Here is a 25,388-nt window from a genome sequence, read left to right on the forward strand (position 1 = left end):
GAGCCCCAGTGGCCTAATGGATAAGGCACTGGCCTCCTAAGCCAGGGATTGTGGGTTCAAGTCCCATCTGGGGTGCAAGTTGGTTTGTTGCTTATTCTTCACCACTTGAGATTGTGTTTTGAAGCTTGTTGCGACTGGCCAAACTTTGTTACCAAAAGGCTTCATCCACCACGACATTCCTGTAGGTGCAGTAGCTAAAACATGCCATTTAACATGGTAACATTGGGTCCTCCAAAACCTTTCCATCGAGTTAAAAAAAGGTTGCATTTTTGTTTTTACTATTTCTGGGGTGCAAGTTGGTTTGTTGCTTAATCTTCACCACTTGAGATTGTGTTTTTAAGCTTGTTGCGACTGGCCAAACTGTGTTACCAAAAGGCTTCATCCACCACAACATTCCTGTGGGTGCAGTAGCTAAAACATGCCATTTACCATGGTAACATTGGGTCCTCCAAAACCTTTCCATCGAGTTAGAAAAGGGTTGCATTTTTGTTTTTACTATTTCTTTGGACACGCACCGTACTGACATTTTAGATGCTAGAGACCCAATAAACAATGTTTTACTTCACGCGCAGATCACATGTGAGATCATATTGCCTTACATTTAAATATATAGTATTACACAGTACATAAGTGTCTGTATTCCCTGTATTGTTGGGTGCAATATATTTGTGAAAATAAAAGGTAACTAAATTTTGATGAACAAGCCTTGCTTAGATAATTTATTAACACTTAAACTGGTCACCAAACATAGAAACGTAGGGAAAAGATGTGTCTTTAAAGTGCTCCAGTGGCGCAATAGGTCAGCGCGCGGTACTTATATGACAGTATCTGTAAAGCTATGCCGAGGTTGTGAGTTCAAGCCTCACCTGGAGCATGTTTGCTTGCTTATTTCTGCTTTTCTGAGGTCATTACTCATTGGTTATCGTTTGCAACCTGAATATTTAATATCATATTACCAAGAAAGCAACAACAACATAGAAATGACTGTGTTTATCACACATCAGCATTGGTTGACAAATCAGGATTGGTTCAACTGCATTGTAAACGCTCCATGAGTCGGTCAACAAAGTGCCAATGCAAAAGACTTTTTACCGTTGGTAAAAGAGTTGCAGCAATCCGTTTTACTGCAATACAGCATGAGGGCCCATATTTTTTGCTCTCATTAGTACCAGCACATTTCCTGCAGGAATTTGGAAAGCAAAAAACACAAAACAACTTCCCTTTTTCCAAGCATTTAAATGACTGATTACTGCGGAAAAAATCAGGCACACACACAAGTCTCACTGAGCCCCAGTGGCCTAATGGATAAGGCACTGGCTTCCTAAGCCAGGGATTGTGGGTTCAAGTCCCATCTGGGGTGCAAGTTGGTTTGTTGCTTATTCTTCACCACTTGAGATTGTATTTTGAAGCTTGTTGCGACTGGCCAAACTTTGTTACCAAAAGGCTTCATCCACCACGACATTCCTGTAGGTGCAGTAGCTAAAACATGCCATTTACCATGGTAACATTGGGTCCTCCAAAACCTTTCCATCGAGTTAAAAAAGGGTTGCATTTTTGTTTTTACTATTTCTGGGGTGCAAGTTGGTTTGTTGCTTAATCTTCACCACTTGAGATTGTGTTTTTAAGCTTGTTGCGACTGGCCAAACTGTGTTACCAAAAGGCTTCATCCACCACAACATTCCTGTGGGTGCATGCCATTTACCATGGTAACATTGGATCCTCCAAAACCTTTCCATCGAGTTAGAAAAGGGTTGCATTTTTGTTTTTACTATTTCTGGGGTGCAAGTTGGTTTGTTGCTTATTCTTCACCACTTGAGATTGTGTTTTTAAGCTTGTTGTGACTGGCCAAACTGTGTTACCAAAAGGCTTCATCCACCACGACATTCCTGTGGGTGCAGTAGCTAAAACATGCCATTTACCATGGTAACATTGGGTCCTCCAAAACCTTTCCATCGAGTTAGAAAAGGGTTGCATTTTTGTTTTTACTATTTCTTTGGACACGCACCGTACTGACATTTTAGATGCTAGAGACCCAATAAACAATGTTTTACTTCACGTGCAGATCACATGTGAGATCATATTGCCTTACATTTAAATATACAGTATTACACAGTACATAAGTGTCTGTATTCCCTGTATTGTTGGGTGCAATATATTTGTGAAAATAAAAGGTAACTAAATTTTGATGAACAAGCCTTGCTTAGATAATTTATTAACACTTAAACTGGTCACCAAACATAGAAACGTAGGGAAAAGATGTGTCTTTAAAGTGCTCCAGTGGCGCAATCGGTCAGCGCGCGGTACTTATAAGACAGTATCTGTTAAGCTATGCCGAGGTTGTGAGTTCAAGCCTCACCTGGAGCATGTTCGCTTGCATATTTCTTCTTTTCTGAGGTCATTACTCATTGGTTATCGTTTGCAACCTGAATATTTAATATCATATTACCAAGAAAGCAACAACAACATAGAAATAACTGTGTTTATCACACATCAGCATTGGTTGACAAATCAGGATTGGTTCAACTGCATTGTAAACGCTCCATGAGTCGGTCAACAAAGTGCCAATGCAAAAGACTTTTTACCGTTGGTAAAAGAGTTGCAGCAATCCGTTTTACTGCAATACAGCATGAGGGCCCATATTTTTTGCTCTCATTAGTACCAGCACATTTCCTGCAGGAATTTGGAAAGCAAAAAACAACTTCCCTTTTTCCAAGCATTTAAATGACTGATTACTGCGGAAAAATCAGGCACACACGCAAGTCTCACTGAGCCCCAGTGGCCTAATGGATAAGGCACTGGCCTCCTAAGCCAGGGATTGTGGGTTCAAGTCCCATCTGGGGTGCAAGTTGGTTTGTTGCTTATTCTTCACCACTTGAGATTGTGTTTTTAAGCTTGTTGCGACTGGCCAAACTGTGTTACCAAAAGGCTTCATCCACCACGACATTCCTGTAGATGCAGTAGCTAAAACATGCCATTTACCATGGTAACATTGGGTCCTCCAAAACCTTTCCATCGAGTTAGAAAAGGGTTGCATTTTTGTTTTTACTATTTCTGGGGTGCAAGTTGGTTTGTTGCTTAATCTTCACCACTTGAGATTGTGTTTTTAAGCTTGTTGCGACTGGCCAAACTGTGTTACCAAAAGGCTTCATCCACCACAACATTCCTGTGGGTGCAGTAGCTAAAACATGCCATTTACCATGGTAACATTGGGTCCTCCAAAACCTTTCCATCGAGTTAGAAAAGGGTTGCATTTTTGTTTTTACTATTTCTTTGGACACGCACCGTACTGACATTTTAGATGCTAGAGACCCAATAAACAATGTTTTACTTCACGCGCAGATCACATGTGAGATCATATTGCCTTACATTTAAATATACAGTATTACACAGTACATAAGTGTCTGTATTCCCTGTATTGTTGGGTGCAATATATTTGTGAAAATAAAAGGTAACTAAATTTTGATGAACAAGCCTTGCTTAGATAATTTATTAACACTTAAACTGGTCACCAAACATAGAAACGTAGGGAAAAGATGCGTCTTTAAAGTGCTCCAGTGGCGCAATCGGTCAGCGCGCGGTACTTATAAGACAGTATCTGTTAAGCTATGCCGAGGTTGTGAGTTCAAGCCTCACCTGGAGCATGTTTGCTTGCTTATTTCTTCTTTTCTGAGGTCATTACTCATTGGTTATCATTTGCAACCTGAATATTTAATATCATATTACCAAGAAAGCAACAACAACATAGAAATGACTGTGTTTATCACACATCAGCATTGGTTGACAAATCAGGATTGGTTCAACTGCATTGTAAACGCTCCATGAGTCGGTCAACAAAATGCCAATGCAAAAGACTTTTTACCGTTGGTAAAAGAGTTGCAGCAATCCGTTTTACTGCAATACAGCATGAGGGCCCATATTTTTTGCTCTCATTAGTACCAGCACATTTCCTGCAGGAATTTGGAAAGCAAAAAACAACTTCCCTTTTTCCAAGCATTTAAATGACTGATTACTGCGGAAAAATCAGGCACACACGCAAGTCTCACTGAGCCCCAGTGGCCTAATGGATAAGGCACTGGCCTCCTAAGCCAGGGATTGTGGGTTCAAGTCCCATCTGGGGTGCAAGTTGGTTTGTTGCTTATTCTTCACCACTTGAGATTGTGTTTTTAAGCTTGTTGCGACTGGCCAAACTGTGTTACCAAAAGGCTTCATCCACCACGACATTCCTGTAGATGCAGTAGCTAAAACATGCCATTTACCATGGTAACATTGGGTCCTCCAAAACCTTTCCATCGAGTTAGAAAAGGGTTGCATTTTTGTTTTTACTATTTCTGGGGTGCAAGTTGGTTTGTTGCTTAATCTTCACCACTTGAGATTGTGTTTTTAAGCTTGTTGCGACTGGCCAAACTGTGTTACCAAAAGGCTTCATCCACCACAACATTCCTGTGGGTGCAGTAGCTAAAACATGCCATTTACCATGGTAACATTGGGTCCTCCAAAACCTTTCCATCGAGTTAGAAAAGGGTTGCATTTTTGTTTTTACTATTTCTTTGGACACGCACCGTACTGACATTTTAGATGCTAGAGACCCAATAAACAATGTTTTACTTCACGCGCAGATCACATGTGAGATCATATTGCCTTACATTTAAATATACAGTATTACACAGTACATAAGTGTCTGTATTCCCTGTATTGTTGGGTGCAATATATTTGTGAAAATAAAAGGTAACTAAATTTTGATGAACAAGCCTTGCTTAGATAATTTATTAACACTTAAACTGGTCACCAAACATAGAAACGTAGGGAAAAGATGCGTCTTTAAAGTGCTCCAGTGGCGCAATCGGTCAGCGCGCGGTACTTATAAGACAGTATCTGTTAAGCTATGCCGAGGTTGTGAGTTCAAGCCTCACCTGGAGCATGTTTGCTTGCTTATTTCTTCTTTTCTGAGGTCATTACTCATTGGTTATCATTTGCAACCTGAATATTTAATATCATATTACCAAGAAAGCAACAACAACATAGAAATGACTGTGTTTATCACACATCAGCATTGGTTGACAAATCAGGATTGGTTCAACTGCATTGTAAACGCTCCATGAGTCGGTCAACAAAATGCCAATGCAAAAGACTTTTTACCGTTGGTAAAAGAGTTGCAGCAATCCGTTTTACTGCAATACAGCATGAGGGCCCATATTTTTTGCTCTCATTAGTACCAGCACATTTCCTGCAGGAATTTGGAAAGCAAAAAACACAAAACAACTTCCCTTTTTCCAAGCATTTAAATGACTGATTACTGCGGAAAAAATCAGGCACACACGCAAGTCTCACTGAGCCCCAGTGGCCTAATGGATAAGGCACTGGCCTCCTAAGCCAGGGATTGTGGGTTCAAGTCCCATCTGGGGTGCAAGTTGGTTTGTTGCTTATTCTTCACCACTTGAGATTGTGTTTTGAAGCTTGTTGCGACTGGCCAAACTTTGTTACCAAAAGGCTTCATCCACCACGACATTCCTGTAGGTGCAGTAGCTAAAACATGCCATTTACCATGGTAACATTGGGTCCTCCAAAACCTTTCCATCGAGTTAAAAAAGGGTTGCATTTTTGTTTTTACTATTTCTGGGGTGCAAGTTGGTTTGTTGCTTATTCTTCACCACTTGAGATTGTGTTTTTAAGCTTGTTGTGACTGGCCAAACTGTGTTACCAAAAGGCTTCATCCACCACGACATTCCTGTGGGTGCAGTAGCTAAAACATGCCATTTACCATGGTAACATTGGGTCCTCCAAAACCTTTCCATCGAGTTAGAAAAGGGTTGCATTTTTGTTTTTACTATTTCTTTGGACACGCACCGTACTGACATTTTAGATGCTAGAGACCCAATAAACAATGTTTTACTTCACGCGCAGATCACATGTGAGATCATATTGCCTTACATTTAAATATACAGTATTACACAGTACATAAGTGTCTGTATTCCCTGTATTGTTGGGTGCAATATATTTGTGAAAATAAAAGGTAACTAAATTTTGATGAACAAGCCTTGCTTAGATAATTTATTAACACTTAAACTGGTCACCAAACATAGAAACGTAGGGAAAAGATGCGTCTTTAAAGTGCTCCAGTGGCGCAATCGGTCAGCGCGCGGTACTTATAAGACAGTATCTGTTAAGCTATGCCGAGGTTGTGAGTTCAAGCCTCACCTGGAGCATGTTTGCTTGCTTATTTCTTCTTTTCTGAGGTCATTACTCATTGGTTATCATTTGCAACCTGAATATTTAATATCATATTACCAAGAAAGCAACAACAACATAGAAATGACTGTGTTTATCACACATCAGCATTGGTTGACAAATCAGGATTGGTTCAACTGCATTGTAAACGCTCCATGAGTCGGTCAACAAAATGCCAATGCAAAAGACTTTTTACCGTTGGTAAAAGAGTTGCAGCAATCCGTTTTACTGCAATACAGCATGAGGGCCCATATTTTTTGCTCTCATTAGTACCAGCACATTTCCTGCAGGAATTTGGAAAGCAAAAAACAACTTCCCTTTTTCCAAGCATTTAAATGACTGATTACTGCGGAAAAAGCAGGCACACACGCAAGTCTCACTGAGCCCCAGTGGCCTAATGGATAAGGCACTGGCCTCCTAAGCCAGGGATTGTGGGTTCAAGTAGTATCTGGGGTGCAAGTTGGTTTGTTGCTTATTCTTCACCACTTGAGATTGTGTTTTTAAGCTTGTTGCGACTGGCCAAACTGTGTTACCAAAAGGCTTCATCCACCACGACATTCCTGTAGATGCAGTAGCTAAAACATGCCATTTACCATGGTAACATTGGGTCCTCCAAAACCTTTCCATCGAGTTAGAAAAGGGTTGCATTTTTGTTTTTACTATTTCTGGGGTGCAAGTTGGTTTGTTGCTTAATCTTCACCACTTGAGATTGTGTTTTTAAGCTTGTTGCGACTGGCCAAACTGTGTTACCAAAAGGCTTCATCCACCACAACATTCCTGTGGGTGCAGTAGCTAAAACATGCCATTTACCATGGTAACATTGGGTCCTCCAAAACCTTTCCATCGAGTTAGAAAAGGGTTGCATTTTTGTTTTTACTATTTCTTTGGACACGCACCGTACTGACATTTTAGATGCTAGAGACCCAATAAACAATGTTTTACTTCACGCGCAGATCACATGTGAGATCATATTGCCTTACATTTAAATATACAGTATTACACAGTACATAAGTGTCTGTATTGTTGGGTGCAATATATTTGTGAAAATAAAAGGTAACTAAATTTTGATGAACAAGCCTTGCTTAGATAATTTATTAACAGTTAAACTGGTCACCAAACATAGAAACGTAGGGAAAAGATGTGTCCTTAAAGTGCTCCAGTGGCGCAATCGGTCAGTGCACGGTACTTATAAGACAGTATCTGTTAAGCTATGCCGAGGTTGTGAGTTCAAGCCTCACCTGGAGCATGTTTGCTTGCTTATTTCTTCTTTTCTGAGGTCATTACTCATTGGTTATCGTTTGCAACCTGAATATTTAATATCATATTACCAAGAAAGCAACAACAACATAGAAATGACTGTGTTTATCACACATCAGCATTGGTTGACAAATCAGGATTGGTTCAACTGCATTGTAAACGCTCCATGAGTCGGTCAACAAAGTGCAAATGCAAAAGACTTTTTACCGTTGGTAAAAGAGTTGCAGCAATCCGTTTTACTGCAATACAGCATGAGGGCCCATATTTTTTGCTCTCATTAGTACCAGCACATTTCCTGCAGGAATTTGGAAAGCAAAAAACACAAAACAACTTCCCTTTTTCCAAGCATTTAAATGACTGATTACTGCGGAAAAAATCAGGCACACACGCAAGTCTCACTGAGCCCCAGTGGCCTAATGGATAAGGCACTGGCCTCCTAAGCCAGGGATTGTGGGTTCAAGTCCCATCTGGGGTGCAAGTTGGTTTGTTGCTTATTCTTCACCACTTGAGATTGTGTTTTTAAGCTTGTTGCAACTGGCCAAACTGTGTTACCAAAAGGCTTCATCCACCACAACATTCCTGTAGATGCAGTAGCTAAAACATGCCATTTACCATGGTAACATTGGGTCCTCCAAAACCTTTCCATCGAGTTAGAAAAGGGTTGCATTTTTGTTTTTACTATTTCTGGGGTGCAAGTTGGTTTGTTGCTTAATCTTCACCACTTGAGATTGTGTTTTTAAGCTTGTTGCGACTGGCCAAACTGTGTTACCAAAAGGCTTCATCCACCACAACATTCCTGTGGGTGCAGTAGCTAAAACATGCCATTTACCATGGTAACATTGGGTCCTCCAAAACCTTTCCATCGAGTTAGAAAAGGGTTGCATTTTTGTTTTTACTATTTCTGGGGTGCAAGTTGGTTTGTTGCTTAATCTTCACCACTTGAGATTGTGTTTTTAAGCTTGTTGCGACTGGCCAAACTGTGTTACCAAAAGGCTTCATCCACCACAACATTCCTGTGGGTGCAGTAGCTAAAACATGCCATTTACCATGGTAACATTGGGTCCTTCAAAACCTTTCCATCGAGTTAGAAAAGGGTTGCATTTTTGTTTTTACTATTTCTGGGGTGCAAGTTTGTTTGTTGCTTAATCTTCACCACTTGAGATTGTGTTTTTAAGCTTGTTGCGACTGGCCAAACTGTGTTACCAAAAGGCTTCATCCACCACAACATTCCTGTGGGTGCAGTAGCTAAAACATGCCATTTACCATGGTAACATTGGGTCCTCCAAAACCTTTCCATCGAGTTAGAAAAGGGTTGCATTTTTGTTTTTACTATTTCTTTGGACACGCACCGTACTGACATTTTAGATGCTAGAGACCCAATAAACAATGTTTTACTTCACGCGCAGATCACATGTGAGATCATATTGCCTTACATTTAAATATACAGTATTACACAGTACATAAGTGTCTGTATTGTTGGGTGCAATATATTTGTGAAAATAAAAGGTAACTAAATTTTGATGAACAAGCCTTGCTTAGATAATTTATTAACAGTTAAACTGGTCACCAAACATAGAAACGTAGGGAAAAGATGTGTCTTTAAAGTGCTCCAGTGGCGCAATCGGTCAGCGTGCGGTACTTATAAGACAGTATCTGTTAAGCTATGCCGAGGTTGTGAGTTCAAGCCTCACCTGGAGCATGTTTGCTTGCTTATTTCTTCTTTTCTGAGGTCATTACTCATTGGTTATCGTTTGCAACCTGAATATTTAATATCATATTACCAAGAAAGCAACAACAACATAGAAATGACTGTGTTTATCACACATCAGCATTGGTTGACAAATCAGGATTGGTTCAACTGCATTGTAAACGCTCCATGAGTCGGTCTACAAAGTGCCAATGCAAAAGACTTTTTACCGTTGGTAAAAGAGTTGCAGCAATCCGTTTTACTGCAATACAGCATGAGGGCCCATATTTTTTGCTCTCATTAGTACCAGCACATTTCCTGCAGGAATTTGGAAAGCAAAAAACACAAAACAACTTCCCTTTTTCCAAGCATTTAAATGACTGATTACTGCGGAAAAAATCAGGCACACACGCAAGTCTCACTGAGCCTCTGTGGCCTAATGGATAAGGCACTGGCCTCCTAAGCCAGGGATTGTGGGTTCAAGTCCCATCTGGGATGCAAGTTGGTTTGTTGCTTATTCTTCACCACTTGAGATTGTGTTTTTAAGCTTGTTGCGACTGGCCAAACTGTGTTACCAAAAGGCTTCATCCACCACGACATTCCTGTAGGTGCAGTAGCTAAAACATGCCATTTACCATGGTAACATTGGGTCCTCCAAAACCTTTCCATCGAGTTAAAAAAGGGTTGCATTTTTGTTTTTACTATTTCTGGGGTGCAAGTTGGTTTGTTGCTTAATCTTCACCACTTGAGATTGTGTTTTTAAGCTTGTTGCGACTGGCCAAACTGTGTTACCAAAAGGCTTCATCCACCACAACATTCCTGTAGGTGCAGTAGCTAAAACATGCCATTTACCATGGTAACATTGGGTCCTCCAAAACCTTTCCATCGAGTTAGAAAAGGGTTGCATTTTTGTTTTTACTATTTCTGGGGTGCAAGTTGGTTTGTTGCTTAATCTTCACCACTTGAGATTGTGTTTTTAAGCTTGTTGCGACTGGCCAAACTGTGTTACCAAAAGGCTTCATCCACCACAACATTCCTGTGGGTGCAGTAGCTAAAACATGCCATTTACCATGGTAACATTGGGTCCTCGAAAACCTTTCCATCGAGTTAGAAAAGGGTTGCATTTTTGTTTTTACTATTTCTTTGGACACGCACCGTACTGACATTTTAGATGCTAGAGACCCAATAAACAATGTTTTACTTCACGCGCAGATCACATGTGAGATCATATTGCCTTACATTTAAATATACAGTATTACACAGTACATAAGTGTCTGTATTGTTGGGTGCAATATATTTGTGAAAATAAAAGGTAACTAAATTTTGATGAACAAGCCTTGCTTAGATAATTTATTAACACTTAAACTGATCACCAAACATAGAAACGTAGGGAAAAGATGTGTCTTTAAAGTGCTCCAGTGGCGCAATCGGTCAGCGCGCGGTACTTATAAGACAGTATCTGTTAAGCTATGCCGAGGTTGTGAGTTCAAGCCTCACCTGGAGCATGTTTGCTTGCTTATTTCTTCTTTTCTGAGGTCATTACTCATTGGTTATCGTTTGCAACCTGAATATTTAATATCATATTACCAAGAAAGCAACAACAACATAGAAATGACTGTGTTTATCACACATCAGCATTGGTTGACAAATCAGGATTGGTTCAACTGCATTGTAAACGCTCCATGAGTCGGTCAACAAAGTGCCAATGCAAAAGACTTTTTACCGTTGGTAAAAGAGTTGGAGCAATCCGTTTTACTGCAATACAGCATGAGGGCCCATATTTTTTGCTCTCATTAGTACCAGCACATTTCCTGCAGGAATTTGGAAAGCAAAAAACACAAAACAACTTCCCTTTTTCCAAGCATTTAAATGACTGATTACTGCGGAAAAAATCAGGCACACACGCAAGTCTCACTGAGCCCCAGTGGCCTAATGGATAAGGCACTGGCCTCCTAAGCCAGGGATTGAGGGTTCAAGTCCCATCTGGGGTGCAAGTTGGTTTGTTGCTTATTCTTCACCACTTGAGATTGTGTTTTGAAGCTTGTTGCGACTGGCCAAACTTTGTTACCAAAAGGCTTCATCCACCACGACATTCCTGTAGGTGCAGTAGCTAAAACATGCCATTTACCATGGTAACATTGGGTCCTCCAAAACCTTTCCATCGAGTTAAAAAAGGGTTGCATTTTTGTTTTTACTATTTCTGGGGTGCAAGTTGGTTTGTTGCTTATTCTTCACCACTTGAGATTGTGTTTTTAAGCTTGTTGTGACTGGCCAAACTGTGTTACCAAAAGGCTTCATCCACCACGACATTCCTGTAGGTGCAGTAGCTAAAACATGCCATTTACCATGGTAACATTGGGTCCTCCAAAACCTTTCCATCGAGTTAGAAAAGGGTTGCATTTTTGTTTTTACTATTTCTGGGGTGCAAGTTGGTTTGTTGCTTAATCTTCACCACTTGAGATTGTGTTTTTAAGCTTGTTGCGACTGGCCAAACTGTGTTACCAAAAGGCTTCATCCACCACAACATTCCTGTGGGTGCAGTAGCTAAAACATGCCATTTACCATGGTAACATTGGGTCCTTCAAAACCTTTCCATCGAGTTAGAAAAGGGTTGCATTTTTGTTTTTACTATTTCTGGGGTGCAAGTTGGTTTGTTGCTTAATCTTCACCACTTGAGATTGTGTTTTTAAGCTTGTTGCGACTGGCCAAACTGTGTTACCAAAAGGCTTCATCCACCACAACATTCCTGTGGGTGCAGTAGCTAAAACATGCCATTTACCATGGTAACATTGGGTCCTCCAAAACCTTTCCATCGAGTTAGAAAAGGGTTGCATTTTTGTTTTTACTATTTCTTTGGACACGCACCGTACTGACATTTTAGATGCTAGAGACCCAATAAACAATGTTTTACTTCACGCGCAGATCACATGTGAGATCATATTGCCTTACATTTAAATATACAGTATTACACAGTACATAAGTGTCTGTATTGTTGGGTGCAATATATTTGTGAAAATAAAAGGTAACTAAATTTTGATGAACAAGCCTTGCTTAGATAATTTATTAACACTTAAACTGGTCACCAAACATAGAAACGTAGGGAAAAGATGTGTCTTTAAAGTGCTCCAGTGGCGCAATCGGTCAGCGCGTGGTACTTATAAGACAGTATCTGTTAAGCTATGCCGAGGTTGTGAGTTCAAGCCTCACCTGGAGCATGTTTGCTTGCTTATTTCTTCTTTTCTGAGGTCATTACTCATTGGTTATCGTTTGCAACCTGAATATTTAATATCATATTACCAAGAAAGCAACAACAACATAGAAATGACTGTGTTTATCACACATCAGCATTGGTTGACAAATCAGGATTGGTTCAACTGCATTGTAAACGCTCCATGAGTCGGTCAACAAAGTGCCAATGCAAAAGACTTTTTACCGTTGGTAAAAGAGTTGCAGCAATCCGTTTTACTGCAATACAGCATGAGGGCCCATATTTTTTGCTCTCATTAGTACCAGCACATTTCCTGCAGGAATTTGGAAAGCAAAAAACACAAAACAACTTCCCTTTTTCCAAGCATTTAAATGACTGATTACTGCGGAAAAAATCAGGCACACACGCAAGTCTCACTGAGCCCCAGTGGCCTAATGGATAAGGCACTGGCCTCCTAAGCCAGGGATTGTGGGTTCAAGTCCCATCTGGGGTGCAAGTTGGTTTGTTGCTTATTCTTCACCACTTGAGATTGTGTTTTTAAGCTTGTTGCGACTGGCCAAACTGTGTTACCAAAAGGCTTCATCCACCACGACATTCCTGTGGGTGCAGTAGCTAAAACATGCCATTTACCATGGTAACATTGGGTCCTCCAAAACCTTTCCATCGAGTTAGAAAAGGGTTGCATTTTTGTTTTTACTAATTCTGGGGTGCAAGTTGGTTTGTTGCTTAATCTTCACCACTTGAGATTGTGTTTTTAAGCTTGTTGCGACTGGCCAAACTGTGTTACCAAAAGGCTTCATCCACCACAACATTCCTGTGGGTGCAGTAGCTAAAACATGCCATTTACCATGGTAACATTGGGTCCTCCAAAACCTTTCCATCGAGTTAGAAAAGGGTTGCATTTTTGTTTTTACTATTTCTTTGGACACGCACCGTACTGACATTTTAGATGCTAGAGACCCAATAAACAATGTTTTACTTCACGCGCAGATCACATGTGAGATCATATTGCCTTACATTTAAATATACAGTATTACAAAGTACATAAGTGTCTGTATTCCCTGTATTGTTGGGTGCAATATATTTGTGAAAATAAAAGGTAACTAAATTTTGATGAACAAGCCTTGCTTAGATAATTTATTAACACTTAAACTGGTCACCAAACATAGAAACGTTTTTAGATGCTAGAGACCCAATAAACAATGTTTTACTTCACGCGCAGATCACATGTGAGATCATATTGCCTTACATTTAAATATACAGTATTACACAGTACATAAGTGTCTGTATTGTTGGGTGCAATATATTTGTGAAAATAAAAGGTAACTAAATTTTGATGAACAAGCCTTGCTTAGATAATTTATTAACAGTTAAACTGGTCACCAAACATAGAAACGTAGGGAAAAGATGTGTCTTTAAAGTCCTCCAGTGGTGCAATCGGTCAGCGCGCGGTACTTATAAGACAGTATCTGTTAAGCTATGCCGAGGTTGTGAGTTCAAGCCTCACCTGGAGCATGTTTGCTTGCTTATTTCTTCTTTTCTGAGGTCATTACTCATTGGTTATCGTTTGCAACCTGAATATTTAATATCATATTACCAAGAAAGCAACAACAACATAGAAATGACTGTGTTTATCACACATCAGCATTGGTTGACAAATCAGGATTGGTTCAACTGCATTGTAAACGCTCCATGAGTCGGTCAACAAAGTGCCAATGCAAAAGACTTTTTACCGTTGGTAAAAGAGTTGCAGCAATCCGTTTTACTGCAATACAGCATGAGGGCCCATATTTTTTGCTCTCATTAGTACCAGCACATTTCCTGCAGGAATTTGGAAAGCAAAAAACACAAAACAACTTCCCTTTTTCCAAGCATTTAAATGACTGATTACTGCGGAAAAAATCAGGCACACACGCAAGTCTCACTGAGCCCCAGTGGCCTCATGGATAAGGCACTGGCCTCCTAAGCCAGGGATTGTGGGTTCAAGTCCCATCTGGGGTGCAAGTTGGTTTGTTGCTTAATCTTCACCACTTGAGATTGTGTTTTTAAGCTTGTTGCGACTGGCCAAACTGTGTTACCAAAAGGCTTCATCCACCACGACATTCCTGTGGGTGCAGTAGCTAAAACATGCCATTTACCATGGTAACATTGGGTCCTCCAAAACCTTTCCATCGAGTTAGAAAAGGGTTGCATTTTTGTTTTTACTAATTCTGGGGTGCAAGTTGGTTTGTTGCTTAATCTTCACCACTTGAGATTGTGTTTTTAAGCTTGTTGCGACTGGCCAAACTGTGTTACCAAAAGGCTTCATCCACCACAACATTCCTGTGGGTGCAGTAGCTAAAACATGCCATTTACCATGGTAACATTGGGTCCTCCAAAACCTTTCCATCGAGTTAGAAAAGGGTTGCATTTTTGTTTTTACTATTTCTTTGGACACGCACCGTACTGACATTTTAGATGCTAGAGACCCAATAAACAATGTTTTACTTCACGCGCAGATCACATGTGAGATCATATTGCCTTACATTTAAATATACAGTATTACAAAGTACATAAGTGTCTGTATTCCCTGTATTGTTGGGTGCAATATATTTGTGAAAATAAAAGGTAACTAAATTTTGATGAACAAGCCTTGCTTAGATAATTTATTAACACTTAAACTGGTCACCAAACATAGAAACGTTTTTAGATGCTAGAGACCCAATAAACAATGTTTTACTTCACGCGCAGATCACATGTGAGATCATATTGCCTTACATTTAAATATACAGTATTACACAGTACATAAGTGTCTGTATTGTTGGGTGCAATATATTTGTGAAAATAAAAGGTAACTAAATTTTGATGAACAAGCCTTGCTTAGATAATTTATTAACAGTTAAACTGGTCACCAAACATAGAAACGTAGGGAAAAAATGTGTCTTTAAAGTCCTCCAGTGGTGCAATCGGTCAGCGCGCGGTACTTATAAGACAGTATCTGTTAAGCTATGCCGAGGTTGTGAGTTCAAGCCTCACCTGGAGCATGTTTGCTTGCTTATTTCTTCTTTTCTGAGGTCATTACTCATTGGTTATCGTTTGCAACCTGAATATTTAATATCATATTACCAAGAAAGCAACAACAACATAGAAATGACTGTGTTTATCACACATCAGCATTGGTTGACAAATCAGGATTGGTTCAACTGCATTGTAAACGCTCCATGAGTCGGTCAACAAAGTGCCAATGCAAAAGACTTTTTACCGTTGGTAAAAGAGTTGCAGCAATCCGTTTTACTGCAATACAGCATGAGGGCCCATATTTTTTGCTCTCATTAGTACCAGCACATTTCCTGCAGGAATTTGGAAAGCAAAAAACACAAAACAACTTCCCTTTTTCCAAGCATTTAAATGACTGATTACTGCGGAAAAAATCAGGCACACACGCAAGTCTCACTGAGCCCCAGTGGCCTCATGGATAAGGCACTGGCCTCCTAAGCCAGGGATTGTGGGTTCAAGTCCCATCTGGGGTGCAAGTTGGTTTGTTGCTTAATCTTCACCACTTGAGATTGTGTTTTTAAGCTTGTTGCGACTGGCCAAACTGTGTTACCAAAAGGCTTCATCCACCACAACATTCCTGTGGGTGCAGTAGCTAAAACATGCCATTTACCATGGTAACATTGGGTCCTTCAAAACCTTTCCATCGAGTTAGAAAAGGGTTGCATTTTTGTTTTTACTATTTCTGGGGTGCAAGTTTGTTTGTTGCTTAATCTTCACCACTTGAGATTGTGTTTTTAAGCTTGTTGCGACTGGCCAAACTGTGTTACCAAAAGGCTTCATCCACCACAACATTCCTGTGGGTGCAGTAGCTAAAACATGCCATTTACCATGGTAACATTGGGTCCTCCAAAACCTTTCCATCGAGTTAGAAAAGGGTTGCATTTTTGTTTTTACTATTTCTTTGGACACGCACCGTACTGACATTTTAGATGCTAGAGACCCAATAAACAATGTTTTACTTCACGCGCAGATCACATGTGAGATCATATTGCCTTACATTTAAATATACAGTATTACACAGTACATAAGTGTCTGTATTGTTGGGTGCAATATATTTGTGAAAATAAAAGGTAACTAAATTTTGATGAACAAGCCTTGCTTAGATAATTTATTAACACTTAAACTGGTCACCAAACATAGAAACGTAGGGAAAAGATGTGTCTTTAAAGTGCTCCAGTGGCGCAATCGGTCAGCGCGCGGTACTTATAAGACAGTATCTGTTAAGCTATGCCGAGGTTGTGAGTTCAAGCCTCACCTGGAGCATGTTTGCTTGCTTATTTCTTCTTTTCTGAGGTCATTACTCATTGGTTATCGTTTGCAACCTGAATATTTAATATCATATTACCAAGAAAGCAACAACAACATAGAAATGACTGTGTTTATCACACATCAGCATTGGTTGACAAATCAGGATTGGTTCAACTGCATTGTAAACGCTCCATGAGTCGGTCTACAAAGTGCCAATGCAAAAGACTTTTTACCGTTGGTAAAAGAGTTGCAGCAATCCGTTTTACTGCAATACAGCATGAGGGCCCATATTTTTTGCTCTCATTAGTACCAGCACATTTCCTGCAGGAATTTGGAAAGCAAAAAACACAAAACAACTTCCCTTTTTCCAAGCATTTAAATGACTGATTACTGCGGAAAAAATCAGGCACACACACAAGTCTCACTGAGCCCCAGTGGCCTCATGGATAAGGCACTGGCCTCCTAAGCCAGGGATTGTGGGTTCAAGTCCCATCTGGGGTGCAAGTTGGTTTGTTGCTTAATCTTCACCACTTGAGATTGTGTTTTTAAGCTTGTTGCGACTGGCCAAACTGTGTTACCAAAAGGCTTCATCCACCACAACATTCCTGTAGGTGCAGTAGCTAAAACATGCCATTTACCATGGTAACATTGGGTCCTCCAAAACCTTTCCATCGAGTTAGAAAAGGGTTGCATTTTTGTTTTTACTATTTCTGGGGTGCAAGTTGGTTTGTTGCTTAATCTTCACCACTTGAGATTGTGTTTTTAAGCTTGTTGCGACTGGCCAAACTGTGTTACCAAAAGGCTTCATCCACCACAACATTCCTGTGGGTGCAGTAGCTAAAACATGCCATTTACCATGGTAACATTGGGTCCTCCAAAACCTTTCCATCGAGTTAGAAAAGGGTTGCATTTTTGTTTTTACTATTTCTTTGGACACGCACCGTACTGACATTTTAGATGCTAGAGACCCAATAAACAATGTTTTACTTCACGCGCAGATCACATGTGAGATCATATTGCCTTACATTTAAATATACAGTATTACACAGTACATAAGTGTCTGTATTGTTGGGTGCAATATATTTGTGAAAATAAAAGGTAACTAAATTTTGATGAACAAGCCTTGCTTAGATAATTTATTAACAGTTAAACTGGTCACCAAACATAGAAACGTAGGGAAAAGATGTGTCTTTAAAGTGCTCCAGTGGCGCAATCGGTCAGCGCGCGGTACTTATAAGACAGTATCTGTTAAGCTATGCTGAGGTTGTGAGTTCAAGCCTCACCTGGAGCATGTTTGCTTGCTTATTTCTTCTTTTCTGAGGTCATTACTCATTGGTTATCGTTTGCAACCTGAATATTTAATATCATATTACCAAGAAAGCAACAACAACATAGAAATGACTGTGTTTATCACACATCAGCATTGGTTGACAAATCAGGATTGGTTCAACTGCATTGTAAACGCTCCATGAGTCGGTCAACAAAGTGCCAATGCAAAAGACTTTTTACCGTTGGTAAAAGAGTTGCAGCAATCCGTTTTACTGCAATACAGCATGAGGGCCCATATTTTTTGCTCTCATTAGTACCAGCACATTTCCTGCAGGAATTTGGAAAGCAAAAAACAAAAAACAACTTCCCTTTTTCCAAGCATTTAAATGACTGATTACTGCGGAAAAAATCAGGCACACACACAAGTCTCACTGAGCCCCAGTGGCCTAATGGATAAGGCACTGGCCTCTTAAGCCAGGGATTGTGGGTTCAAGTCCCATCTGGGGTGCAAGTTGGTTTGTTGCTTATTCTTCACCACTTGAGATTGTGTTTTGAAGCTTGTTGCGACTGGCCAAACTTTGTTACCAAAAGGCTTCATCCACCACGACATTCCTGTAGGTGCAGTAGCTAAAACATGCCATTTACCATGGTAACATTGGGTCCTCCAAAACCTTTCCATCGAGTTAAAAAAGGGTTGCATTTTTGTTTTTACTATTTCTGGGGTGCAAGTTGGTTTGTTGCTTATTCTTCACCACTTGAGATTGTGTTTTTAAGCTTGTTGTGACTGGCCAAACTGTGTTACCAAAAGGCTTCATCCACCACGACATTCCTGTAGGTGCAGTAGCTAAATCATGCCATTTACCATGGTAACATTGGGTCCTCCAAAACCTTTCCATCGAGTTAGAAAAGGGTTGCATTTTTGTTTTTACTATTTCTGGGGTGCAAGTTGGTTTGTTGCTTAATCTTCACCACTTGAGATTGTGTTTTTAAGCTTGTTGCGACTGGCCAAACTGTGTTACCAAAAGGCTTCATCCACCACAACATTCCTGTGGGTGCAGTAGCTAAAACATGCCATTTACCATGGTAACATTGGGTCCTTCAAAACCTTTCCATCGAGTTAGAAAAGGGTTGCATTTTTGTTTTTACTATTTCTGGGGTGCAAGTTTGTTTGTTGCTTAATCTTCACCACTTGAGATTGTGTTTTTAAGCTTGTTGCGACTGGCCAAACTGTGTTACCAAAAGGCTTCATCCACCACAACATTCCTGTGGGTGCAGTAGCTAAAACATGCCATTTACCATGGTAACATTGGGTCCTCCAAAACCTTTCCATCGAGTTAGAAAAGGGTTGCATTTTTGTTTTTACTATTTCTTTGGACACGCACCGTACTGACATTTTAGATGCTAGAGACCCAATAAACAATGTTTTACTTCACGCGCAGATCACATGTGAGATCATATTGCCTTACATTTAAATATACAGTATTACACAGTACATAAGTGTCTGTATTGTTGGGTGCAATATATTTGTGAAAATAAAAGGTAACTAAATTTTGATGAACAAGCCTTGCTTAGATAATTTATTAACAGTTAAACTGGTCACCAAACATAGAAACGTAGGGAAAAGATGTGTCTTTAAAGTGCTCCAGTGGCGCAATCGGTCAGCGCGCGGTACTTATAAGACAGTATCTGTTAAGCTATGCCGAGGTTGTGAGTTCAAGCCTCACCTGGAGCATGTTTGCTTGCTTATTTCTTCTTTTCTGAGGTCATTACTCATTGGTTATCGTTTGCAACCTGAATATTTAATATCATATTACCAAGAAAGCAACAACAACATAGAAATGACTGTGTTTATCACACATCAGCATTGGTTGACAAATCAGGATTGGTTCAACTGCATTGTAAACGCTCCATGAGTCGGTCTACAAAGTGCCAATGCAAAAGACTTTTTACCGTTGGTAAAAGAGTTGCAGCAATCCGTTTTACTGCAATACAGCATGAGGGCCCATATTTTTTGCTCTCATTAGTACCAGCACATTTCCTGCAGGAATTTGGAAAGCAAAAAACACAAAACAACTTCCCTTTTTCCAAGCATTTAAATGACTGATTAATGCGGAAAAAATCAGGCACACACGCAAGTCTCACTGAGCCTCTGTGGCCTAATGGATAAGGCACTGGCCTCCTAAGCCAGGGATTGTGGGTTCAAGTCCCATCTGGGATGCAAGTTGGTTTGTTGCTTATTCTTCACCACTTGAGATTGTGTTTTTAAGCTTGTTGCGACTGGCCAAACTGTGTTACCAAAAGGCTTCATCCACCACGACATTCCTGTAGGTGCAGTAGCTAAAACATGCCATTTACCATGGTAACATTGGGTCCTCCAAAACCTTTCCATCGAGTTAAAAAAGGGTTGCATTTTTGTTTTTACTATTTCTGGGGTGCAAGTTGGTTTGTTGCTTAATCTTCACCACTTGAGATTGTGTTTTTAAGCTTGTTGCGACTGGCCAAACTGTGTTACCAAAAGGCTTCATCCACCACAACATTCCTGTAGGTGCAGTAGCTAAAACATGCCATTTACCATGGTAACATTGGGTCCTCCAAAACCTTTCCATCGAGTTAGAAAAGGGTTGCATTTTTGTTTTTACTATTTCTGGGGTGCAAGTTGGTTTGTTGCTTAATCATCACCACTTGAGATTGTGTTTTTAAGCTTGTTGCGACTGGCCAAACTGTGTTACCAAAAGGCTTCATCCACCACAACATTCCTGTGGGTGCAGTAGCTAAAACATGCCATTTACCATGGTAACATTGGGTCCTCCAAAACCTTTCCATCGAGTTAGAAAAGGGTTGCATTTTTGTTTTTACTATTTCTTTGGACACGCACCGTACTGACATTTTAGATGCTAGAGACCCAATAAACAATGTTTTACTTCACGCGCAGATCACATGTGAGATCATATTGCCTTACATTTAAATATACAGTATTACAAAGTACATAAGTGTCTGTATTGTTGGGTGCAATATATTTGTGAAAATAAAAGGTAACTAAATTTTGATGAACAAGCCTTGCTTAGATAATTTATTAACAGTTAAACTGGTCACCAAACATAGAAACGTAGGGAAAAAATGTGTATTTAAAGTGCTCCAGTGGCGCAATCGGTCAGCGCGCGGTACTTATAAGACAGTATCTGTTAAGCTATGCCGAGGTTGTGAGTTCAAGCCTCACCTGGAGCATGTTTGCTTGCTTATTTCTTCTTTTCTGAGGTCATTACTCATTGGTTATCGTTTGCAACCTGAATATTTAATATCATATTACCAAGAAAGCAACAACAACATAGAAATGACTGTGTTTATCACACATCAGCATTGGTTGACAAATCAGGATTGGTTCAACTGCATTGTAAACGCTCCATGAGTCGGTCTACAAAGTGCCAATGCAAAAGACTTTTTACCGTTGGTAAAAGAGTTGCAGCAATCCGTTTTACTGCAATACAGCATGAGGGCCCATATTTTTTGCTCTCATTAGTACCAGCACATTTCCTGCAGGAATTTGGAAAGCAAAAAACACAAAACAACTTCCCTTTTTCCAAGCATTTAAATGACTGATTACTGCGGAAAAAATCAGGCACACACGCAAGTCTCACTGAGCCCCAGTGGCCTCATGGATAAGGCACTGGCCTCCTAAGCCAGGGATTGTGGGTTCAAGTCCCATCTGGGGTGCAAGTTGGTTTGTTGCTTAATCTTCACCACTTGAGATTGTGTTTTTAAGCTTGTTGCGACTGGCCAAACTGTGTTACCAAAAGGCTTCATCCACCACAACATTCCTGTAGGTGCAGTAGCTAAAACATGCCATTTACCATGGTAACATTGGGTCCTCCAAAACCTTTCCATCGAGTTAGAAAAGGGTTGCATTTTTGTTTTTACTATTTCTGGGGTGCAAGTTGGTTTGTTGCTTAATCTTCACCACTTGAGATTGTGTTTTTAAGCTTGTTGCGACTGGCCAAACTGTGTTACCAAAAGGCTTCATCCACCACAACATTCCTGTGGGTGCAGTAGCTAAAACATGCCATTTACCATGGTAACATTGGGTCCTCCAAAACCTTTCCATCGAGTTAGAAAAGGGTTGCATTTTTGTTTTTACTATTTCTTTGGACACGCACCGTACTGACATTTTAGATGCTAGAGACCCAATAAACAATGTTTTACTTCACGCGCAGATCACATGTGAGATCATATTGCCTTACATTTAAATATACAGTATTACACAGTACATAAGTGTCTGTATTGTTGGGTGCAATATATTTGTGAAAATAAAAGGTAACTAAATTTTGATGAACAAGCCTTGCTTAGATAATTTATTAACACTTAAACTGGTCACCAAACATAGAAACGTAGGGAAAAGATGTGTCTTTAAAGTGCTCCAGTGGCGCAATCGGTAAGCGCGCGGTACTTATAAGACAGTATCTGTTAAGCTATGCTGAGGTTGTGAGTTCAAGCCTCACCTGGAGCATGTTTGCTTGCTTATTTCTTCTTTTCTGAGGTCATTACTCATTGGTTATCGTTTGCAACCTGAATATTTAATATCATATTACCAAGAAAGCAACAACAACATAGAAATGACTGTGTTTATCACACATCAGCATTGGTTGACAAATCAGGATTGGTTCAACTGCATTGTAAACGCTCCATGAGTCGGTCAACAAAGTGCCAATGCAAAAGACTTTTTACCGTTGGTAAAAGAGTTGCAGCAATCCGTTTTACTGCAATACAGCATGAGGGCCCATATTTTTTGCTCTCATTAGTACCAGCACATTTCCTGCAGGAATTTGGAAAGCAAAAAACAAAAAACAACTTCCCTTTTTCCAAGCATTTAAATGACTGATTACTGCGGAAAAAATCAGGCACACACACAAGTCTCACTGAGCCCCAGTGGCCTAATGGATAAGGCACTGGCCTCTTAAGCCAGGGATTGTGGGTTCAAGTCCCATCTGGGGTGCAAGTTGGTTTGTTGCTTAATCTTCACCACTTGAGATTGTGTTTTTAAGCTTGTTGCGACTGGCCAAACTGTGTTACCAAAAGGCTTCATCCACCACAACATTCCTGTGGGTGCAGTAGCTAAAACATGCCATTTACCATGGTAACATTGGGTCCTCCAAAACCTTTCCATCGAGTTAGAAAAGGGTTGCATTTTTGTTTTTACTATTTCTTTGGACACGCACCGTACTGACATTTTAGATGCTAGAGACCCAATAAACAATGTTTTACTTCACGCGCAGATCACATGTGAGATCATATTGCCTTACATTTAAATATACAGTATTACACAGTACATAAGTGTCTGTATTGTTGGGTGCAATATATTTGTGAAAATAAAAGGTAACTAAATTTTGATGAACAAGCCTTGCTTTAATATCATATTACCAAGAAAGCAACAACAACATAGAAATGACTGTGTTTATCACACATCAGCATTGGTTGACAAATCAGGATTGGTTCAACTGCATTGTAAACGCTCCATGAGTCGGTCAACAAAGTGCCAATGCAAAAGACTTTTTACCATTGGTAAAAGAGTTGCAGCAATCCGTTTTACTGCAATACAGCATGAGGGCCCATATTTTTTGCTCTCATTAGTACCAGCACATTTCCTGCAGGAATTTGGAAAGCAAAAAACACAAAACAACTTCCCTTTTTACAAGCATTTAAATGACTGATTACTGCGGAAAAAATCAGGCACACACGCAAGTCTCACTGAGCCCCAGTGGCCTAATGGATAAGGCACTGGCCTCCTAAGCCAGGGATTGTGGGTTCAAGTCCCATCTGGGGTGCAAGTTGGTTTGTTGCTTATTCTTCACCACTTGAGATTGTGTTTTGAAGCTTGTTGCGACTGGCCAAACTTTGTTACCAAAAGGCTTCATCCACCACGACATTCCTGTAGGTGCAGTAGCTAAAACATGCCATTTACCATGGTAACATTGGGTCCTCCAAAACCTTTCCATCGAGTTAAAAAAGGGTTGCATTTTTGTTTTTACTATTTCTGGGGTGCAAGTTGGTTTGTTGCTTAATCTTCACCACTTGAGATTGTGTGTTTAAGCTTGTTGCGACTGGCCAAACTGTGTTACCAAAAGGCTTCATCCACCACAACATTCCTGTGGGTGCAGTAGCTAAAACATGCCATTTACCATGGTAACATTGGGTCCTCCAAAACCTTTCCATCGAGTTAGAAAAGGGTTGCATTTTTGTTTTTACTATTTCTTTGGACACGCACCGTACTGACATTTTAGATGCTAGAGACCCAATAAACAATGTTTTAATTCACGCGCAGATCACATGTGAGATCATATTGCCTTACATTTAAATATACAGTATTACACAGTACATAAGTGTCTGTATTCCCTGTATTGTTGGGTGCAAAATATTTGTGAAAATAAAAGGTAACTAAATTTTGATGAACAAGCCTTGGTTAGATAATTTATTAACACTTAAACTGGTCACCAAACATAGAAACGTAGGGAAAAGATGTGTCTTTAAAGTGCTCCAGTGGCGCAATCGGTCAGCGCGCGGTACTTATAAGACAGTATCTGTTAAGCTATGCCGAGGTTGTGAGTTCAAGCCTCACCTGGAGCATGTTTGCTTGCTTATTTTTTCTTTTCTGAGGTCATTACTCATTGGTTATCGTTTGCAACCTGAATATTTAATATCATATTACCAAGAAAGCAACAACAACATAGAAATGACTGTGTTTATCACACATCAGCATTGGTTGACAAATCAGGATTGGTTCAACTGCATTGTAAACGCTCCATGAGTCGGTCAACAAAGTGCCAATGCAAAAGACTTTTTACCGTTGGTAAAAGAGTTGCAGCAATCCGTTTTACTGCAATACAGCATGAGGGCCCATATTTTTTGCTCTCATTAGTACCAGCACATTTCCTGCAGGAATTTGGAAAGCAAAAAACACAAAACAACTTCCCTTTTTCCATGCATTTAAATGACTGATTACTGCGGAAAAAATCAGGCACACACGCAAGCCTCACTGAGCCCCAGTGGCCTAATGGATAAGACACTGGCCTCCTAAGCCAGGGATTGTGGGTTCAAGTCCCATCTGGGGTGCAAGTTAGTTTGTTGCTTATTCTTCACCACTTGAGATTGTGTTTTTAAGCTTGTTGCGACTGGCTAAACTGTGTTACCAAAAGGCTTCCTCCACCACGACATTCCTGTAGGTGCAGTAGCTAAAACATGCCATTTACCATGGTAACATTGGGTCCTCCAAAACCTTTCCATCGAGTTAGAAAAGGGTTGCATTTTTGTTTTTACTATTTCTGGGGTGCAAGTTGGTTTGTTGCTTATTCTTCACCACTTGAGATTGTGTTTTTAAGCTTGTTGCGACTGGCCAAACTGTGTTACCAAAAGGCGTCATCCACCACAACATTCCTGTGGGTGCAGTAGCTAAAACATGCCATTTACCAT

The 25,388-nt window shown here is 40.1% G+C and overlaps 1 protein-coding gene and 35 non-coding genes across 40 annotated transcripts in view; 35 read left to right on the forward strand and 1 right to left on the reverse strand.

Moving 5' to 3' along the window:
- FER1L5 (fer-1 like family member 5) overlaps positions 1-25,388 on the reverse strand; it is a 676,118-nt gene that overhangs the window by 199,621 nt on the left and 451,109 nt on the right. The window lies entirely within an intron of this gene.
- On the forward strand, positions 3-75 carry TRNAR-CCU (transfer RNA arginine (anticodon CCU)). The gene has a single exon. It is a non-coding gene; the product is annotated as a tRNA-Arg (tRNA).
- TRNAI-UAU (transfer RNA isoleucine (anticodon UAU)) lies at positions 782-874 on the forward strand. The gene is given in 2 exon segments: positions 782-819; positions 839-874. It is a non-coding gene; the product is annotated as a tRNA-Ile (tRNA).
- Positions 1,288-1,360, forward strand: TRNAR-CCU (transfer RNA arginine (anticodon CCU)). The gene has a single exon. It is a non-coding gene; the product is annotated as a tRNA-Arg (tRNA).
- On the forward strand, positions 2,272-2,364 carry TRNAI-UAU (transfer RNA isoleucine (anticodon UAU)). The gene is given in 2 exon segments: positions 2,272-2,309; positions 2,329-2,364. It is a non-coding gene; the product is annotated as a tRNA-Ile (tRNA).
- TRNAR-CCU (transfer RNA arginine (anticodon CCU)) lies at positions 2,770-2,842 on the forward strand. The gene has a single exon. It is a non-coding gene; the product is annotated as a tRNA-Arg (tRNA).
- Positions 3,549-3,641, forward strand: TRNAI-UAU (transfer RNA isoleucine (anticodon UAU)). The gene is given in 2 exon segments: positions 3,549-3,586; positions 3,606-3,641. It is a non-coding gene; the product is annotated as a tRNA-Ile (tRNA).
- On the forward strand, positions 4,047-4,119 carry TRNAR-CCU (transfer RNA arginine (anticodon CCU)). Its single transcript has one exon. It is a non-coding gene; the product is annotated as a tRNA-Arg (tRNA).
- Positions 4,826-4,918, forward strand: TRNAI-UAU (transfer RNA isoleucine (anticodon UAU)). The gene is given in 2 exon segments: positions 4,826-4,863; positions 4,883-4,918. It is a non-coding gene; the product is annotated as a tRNA-Ile (tRNA).
- TRNAR-CCU (transfer RNA arginine (anticodon CCU)) lies at positions 5,332-5,404 on the forward strand. Its single transcript has one exon. It is a non-coding gene; the product is annotated as a tRNA-Arg (tRNA).
- TRNAI-UAU (transfer RNA isoleucine (anticodon UAU)) lies at positions 6,111-6,203 on the forward strand. The gene is given in 2 exon segments: positions 6,111-6,148; positions 6,168-6,203. It is a non-coding gene; the product is annotated as a tRNA-Ile (tRNA).
- TRNAI-UAU (transfer RNA isoleucine (anticodon UAU)) lies at positions 7,379-7,471 on the forward strand. Its single transcript is given in 2 exon segments — positions 7,379-7,416; positions 7,436-7,471. It is a non-coding gene; the product is annotated as a tRNA-Ile (tRNA).
- TRNAR-CCU (transfer RNA arginine (anticodon CCU)) lies at positions 7,885-7,957 on the forward strand. Its single transcript has one exon. It is a non-coding gene; the product is annotated as a tRNA-Arg (tRNA).
- TRNAI-UAU (transfer RNA isoleucine (anticodon UAU)) lies at positions 9,089-9,181 on the forward strand. Its single transcript is given in 2 exon segments — positions 9,089-9,126; positions 9,146-9,181. It is a non-coding gene; the product is annotated as a tRNA-Ile (tRNA).
- TRNAR-CCU (transfer RNA arginine (anticodon CCU)) lies at positions 9,595-9,669 on the forward strand. The gene has a single exon. It is a non-coding gene; the product is annotated as a tRNA-Arg (tRNA).
- Positions 10,582-10,674, forward strand: TRNAI-UAU (transfer RNA isoleucine (anticodon UAU)). The gene is given in 2 exon segments: positions 10,582-10,619; positions 10,639-10,674. It is a non-coding gene; the product is annotated as a tRNA-Ile (tRNA).
- On the forward strand, positions 11,088-11,160 carry TRNAR-CCU (transfer RNA arginine (anticodon CCU)). Its single transcript has one exon. It is a non-coding gene; the product is annotated as a tRNA-Arg (tRNA).
- On the forward strand, positions 12,292-12,384 carry TRNAI-UAU (transfer RNA isoleucine (anticodon UAU)). The gene is given in 2 exon segments: positions 12,292-12,329; positions 12,349-12,384. It is a non-coding gene; the product is annotated as a tRNA-Ile (tRNA).
- On the forward strand, positions 12,798-12,870 carry TRNAR-CCU (transfer RNA arginine (anticodon CCU)). Its single transcript has one exon. It is a non-coding gene; the product is annotated as a tRNA-Arg (tRNA).
- On the forward strand, positions 13,800-13,892 carry TRNAI-UAU (transfer RNA isoleucine (anticodon UAU)). The gene is given in 2 exon segments: positions 13,800-13,837; positions 13,857-13,892. It is a non-coding gene; the product is annotated as a tRNA-Ile (tRNA).
- Positions 14,306-14,378, forward strand: TRNAR-CCU (transfer RNA arginine (anticodon CCU)). Its single transcript has one exon. It is a non-coding gene; the product is annotated as a tRNA-Arg (tRNA).
- On the forward strand, positions 15,308-15,400 carry TRNAI-UAU (transfer RNA isoleucine (anticodon UAU)). Its single transcript is given in 2 exon segments — positions 15,308-15,345; positions 15,365-15,400. It is a non-coding gene; the product is annotated as a tRNA-Ile (tRNA).
- TRNAR-CCU (transfer RNA arginine (anticodon CCU)) lies at positions 15,814-15,886 on the forward strand. The gene has a single exon. It is a non-coding gene; the product is annotated as a tRNA-Arg (tRNA).
- Positions 16,584-16,676, forward strand: TRNAI-UAU (transfer RNA isoleucine (anticodon UAU)). Its single transcript is given in 2 exon segments — positions 16,584-16,621; positions 16,641-16,676. It is a non-coding gene; the product is annotated as a tRNA-Ile (tRNA).
- Positions 17,090-17,162, forward strand: TRNAR-CCU (transfer RNA arginine (anticodon CCU)). The gene has a single exon. It is a non-coding gene; the product is annotated as a tRNA-Arg (tRNA).
- Positions 17,860-17,952, forward strand: TRNAI-UAU (transfer RNA isoleucine (anticodon UAU)). The gene is given in 2 exon segments: positions 17,860-17,897; positions 17,917-17,952. It is a non-coding gene; the product is annotated as a tRNA-Ile (tRNA).
- Positions 18,366-18,438, forward strand: TRNAK-CUU (transfer RNA lysine (anticodon CUU)). Its single transcript has one exon. It is a non-coding gene; the product is annotated as a tRNA-Lys (tRNA).
- TRNAI-UAU (transfer RNA isoleucine (anticodon UAU)) lies at positions 19,570-19,662 on the forward strand. The gene is given in 2 exon segments: positions 19,570-19,607; positions 19,627-19,662. It is a non-coding gene; the product is annotated as a tRNA-Ile (tRNA).
- Positions 20,076-20,150, forward strand: TRNAR-CCU (transfer RNA arginine (anticodon CCU)). Its single transcript has one exon. It is a non-coding gene; the product is annotated as a tRNA-Arg (tRNA).
- On the forward strand, positions 21,063-21,155 carry TRNAI-UAU (transfer RNA isoleucine (anticodon UAU)). The gene is given in 2 exon segments: positions 21,063-21,100; positions 21,120-21,155. It is a non-coding gene; the product is annotated as a tRNA-Ile (tRNA).
- Positions 21,569-21,641, forward strand: TRNAR-CCU (transfer RNA arginine (anticodon CCU)). The gene has a single exon. It is a non-coding gene; the product is annotated as a tRNA-Arg (tRNA).
- On the forward strand, positions 22,339-22,431 carry TRNAI-UAU (transfer RNA isoleucine (anticodon UAU)). Its single transcript is given in 2 exon segments — positions 22,339-22,376; positions 22,396-22,431. It is a non-coding gene; the product is annotated as a tRNA-Ile (tRNA).
- Positions 22,845-22,917, forward strand: TRNAK-CUU (transfer RNA lysine (anticodon CUU)). The gene has a single exon. It is a non-coding gene; the product is annotated as a tRNA-Lys (tRNA).
- On the forward strand, positions 23,674-23,746 carry TRNAR-CCU (transfer RNA arginine (anticodon CCU)). The gene has a single exon. It is a non-coding gene; the product is annotated as a tRNA-Arg (tRNA).
- On the forward strand, positions 24,453-24,545 carry TRNAI-UAU (transfer RNA isoleucine (anticodon UAU)). Its single transcript is given in 2 exon segments — positions 24,453-24,490; positions 24,510-24,545. It is a non-coding gene; the product is annotated as a tRNA-Ile (tRNA).
- TRNAR-CCU (transfer RNA arginine (anticodon CCU)) lies at positions 24,959-25,031 on the forward strand. Its single transcript has one exon. It is a non-coding gene; the product is annotated as a tRNA-Arg (tRNA).

Source organism: Mixophyes fleayi, chromosome 4 (genome assembly GCF_038048845.1).
Source record: "Mixophyes fleayi isolate aMixFle1 chromosome 4, aMixFle1.hap1, whole genome shotgun sequence".
Lineage (NCBI taxonomy): Eukaryota > Metazoa > Chordata > Amphibia > Anura > Limnodynastidae > Mixophyes > Mixophyes fleayi.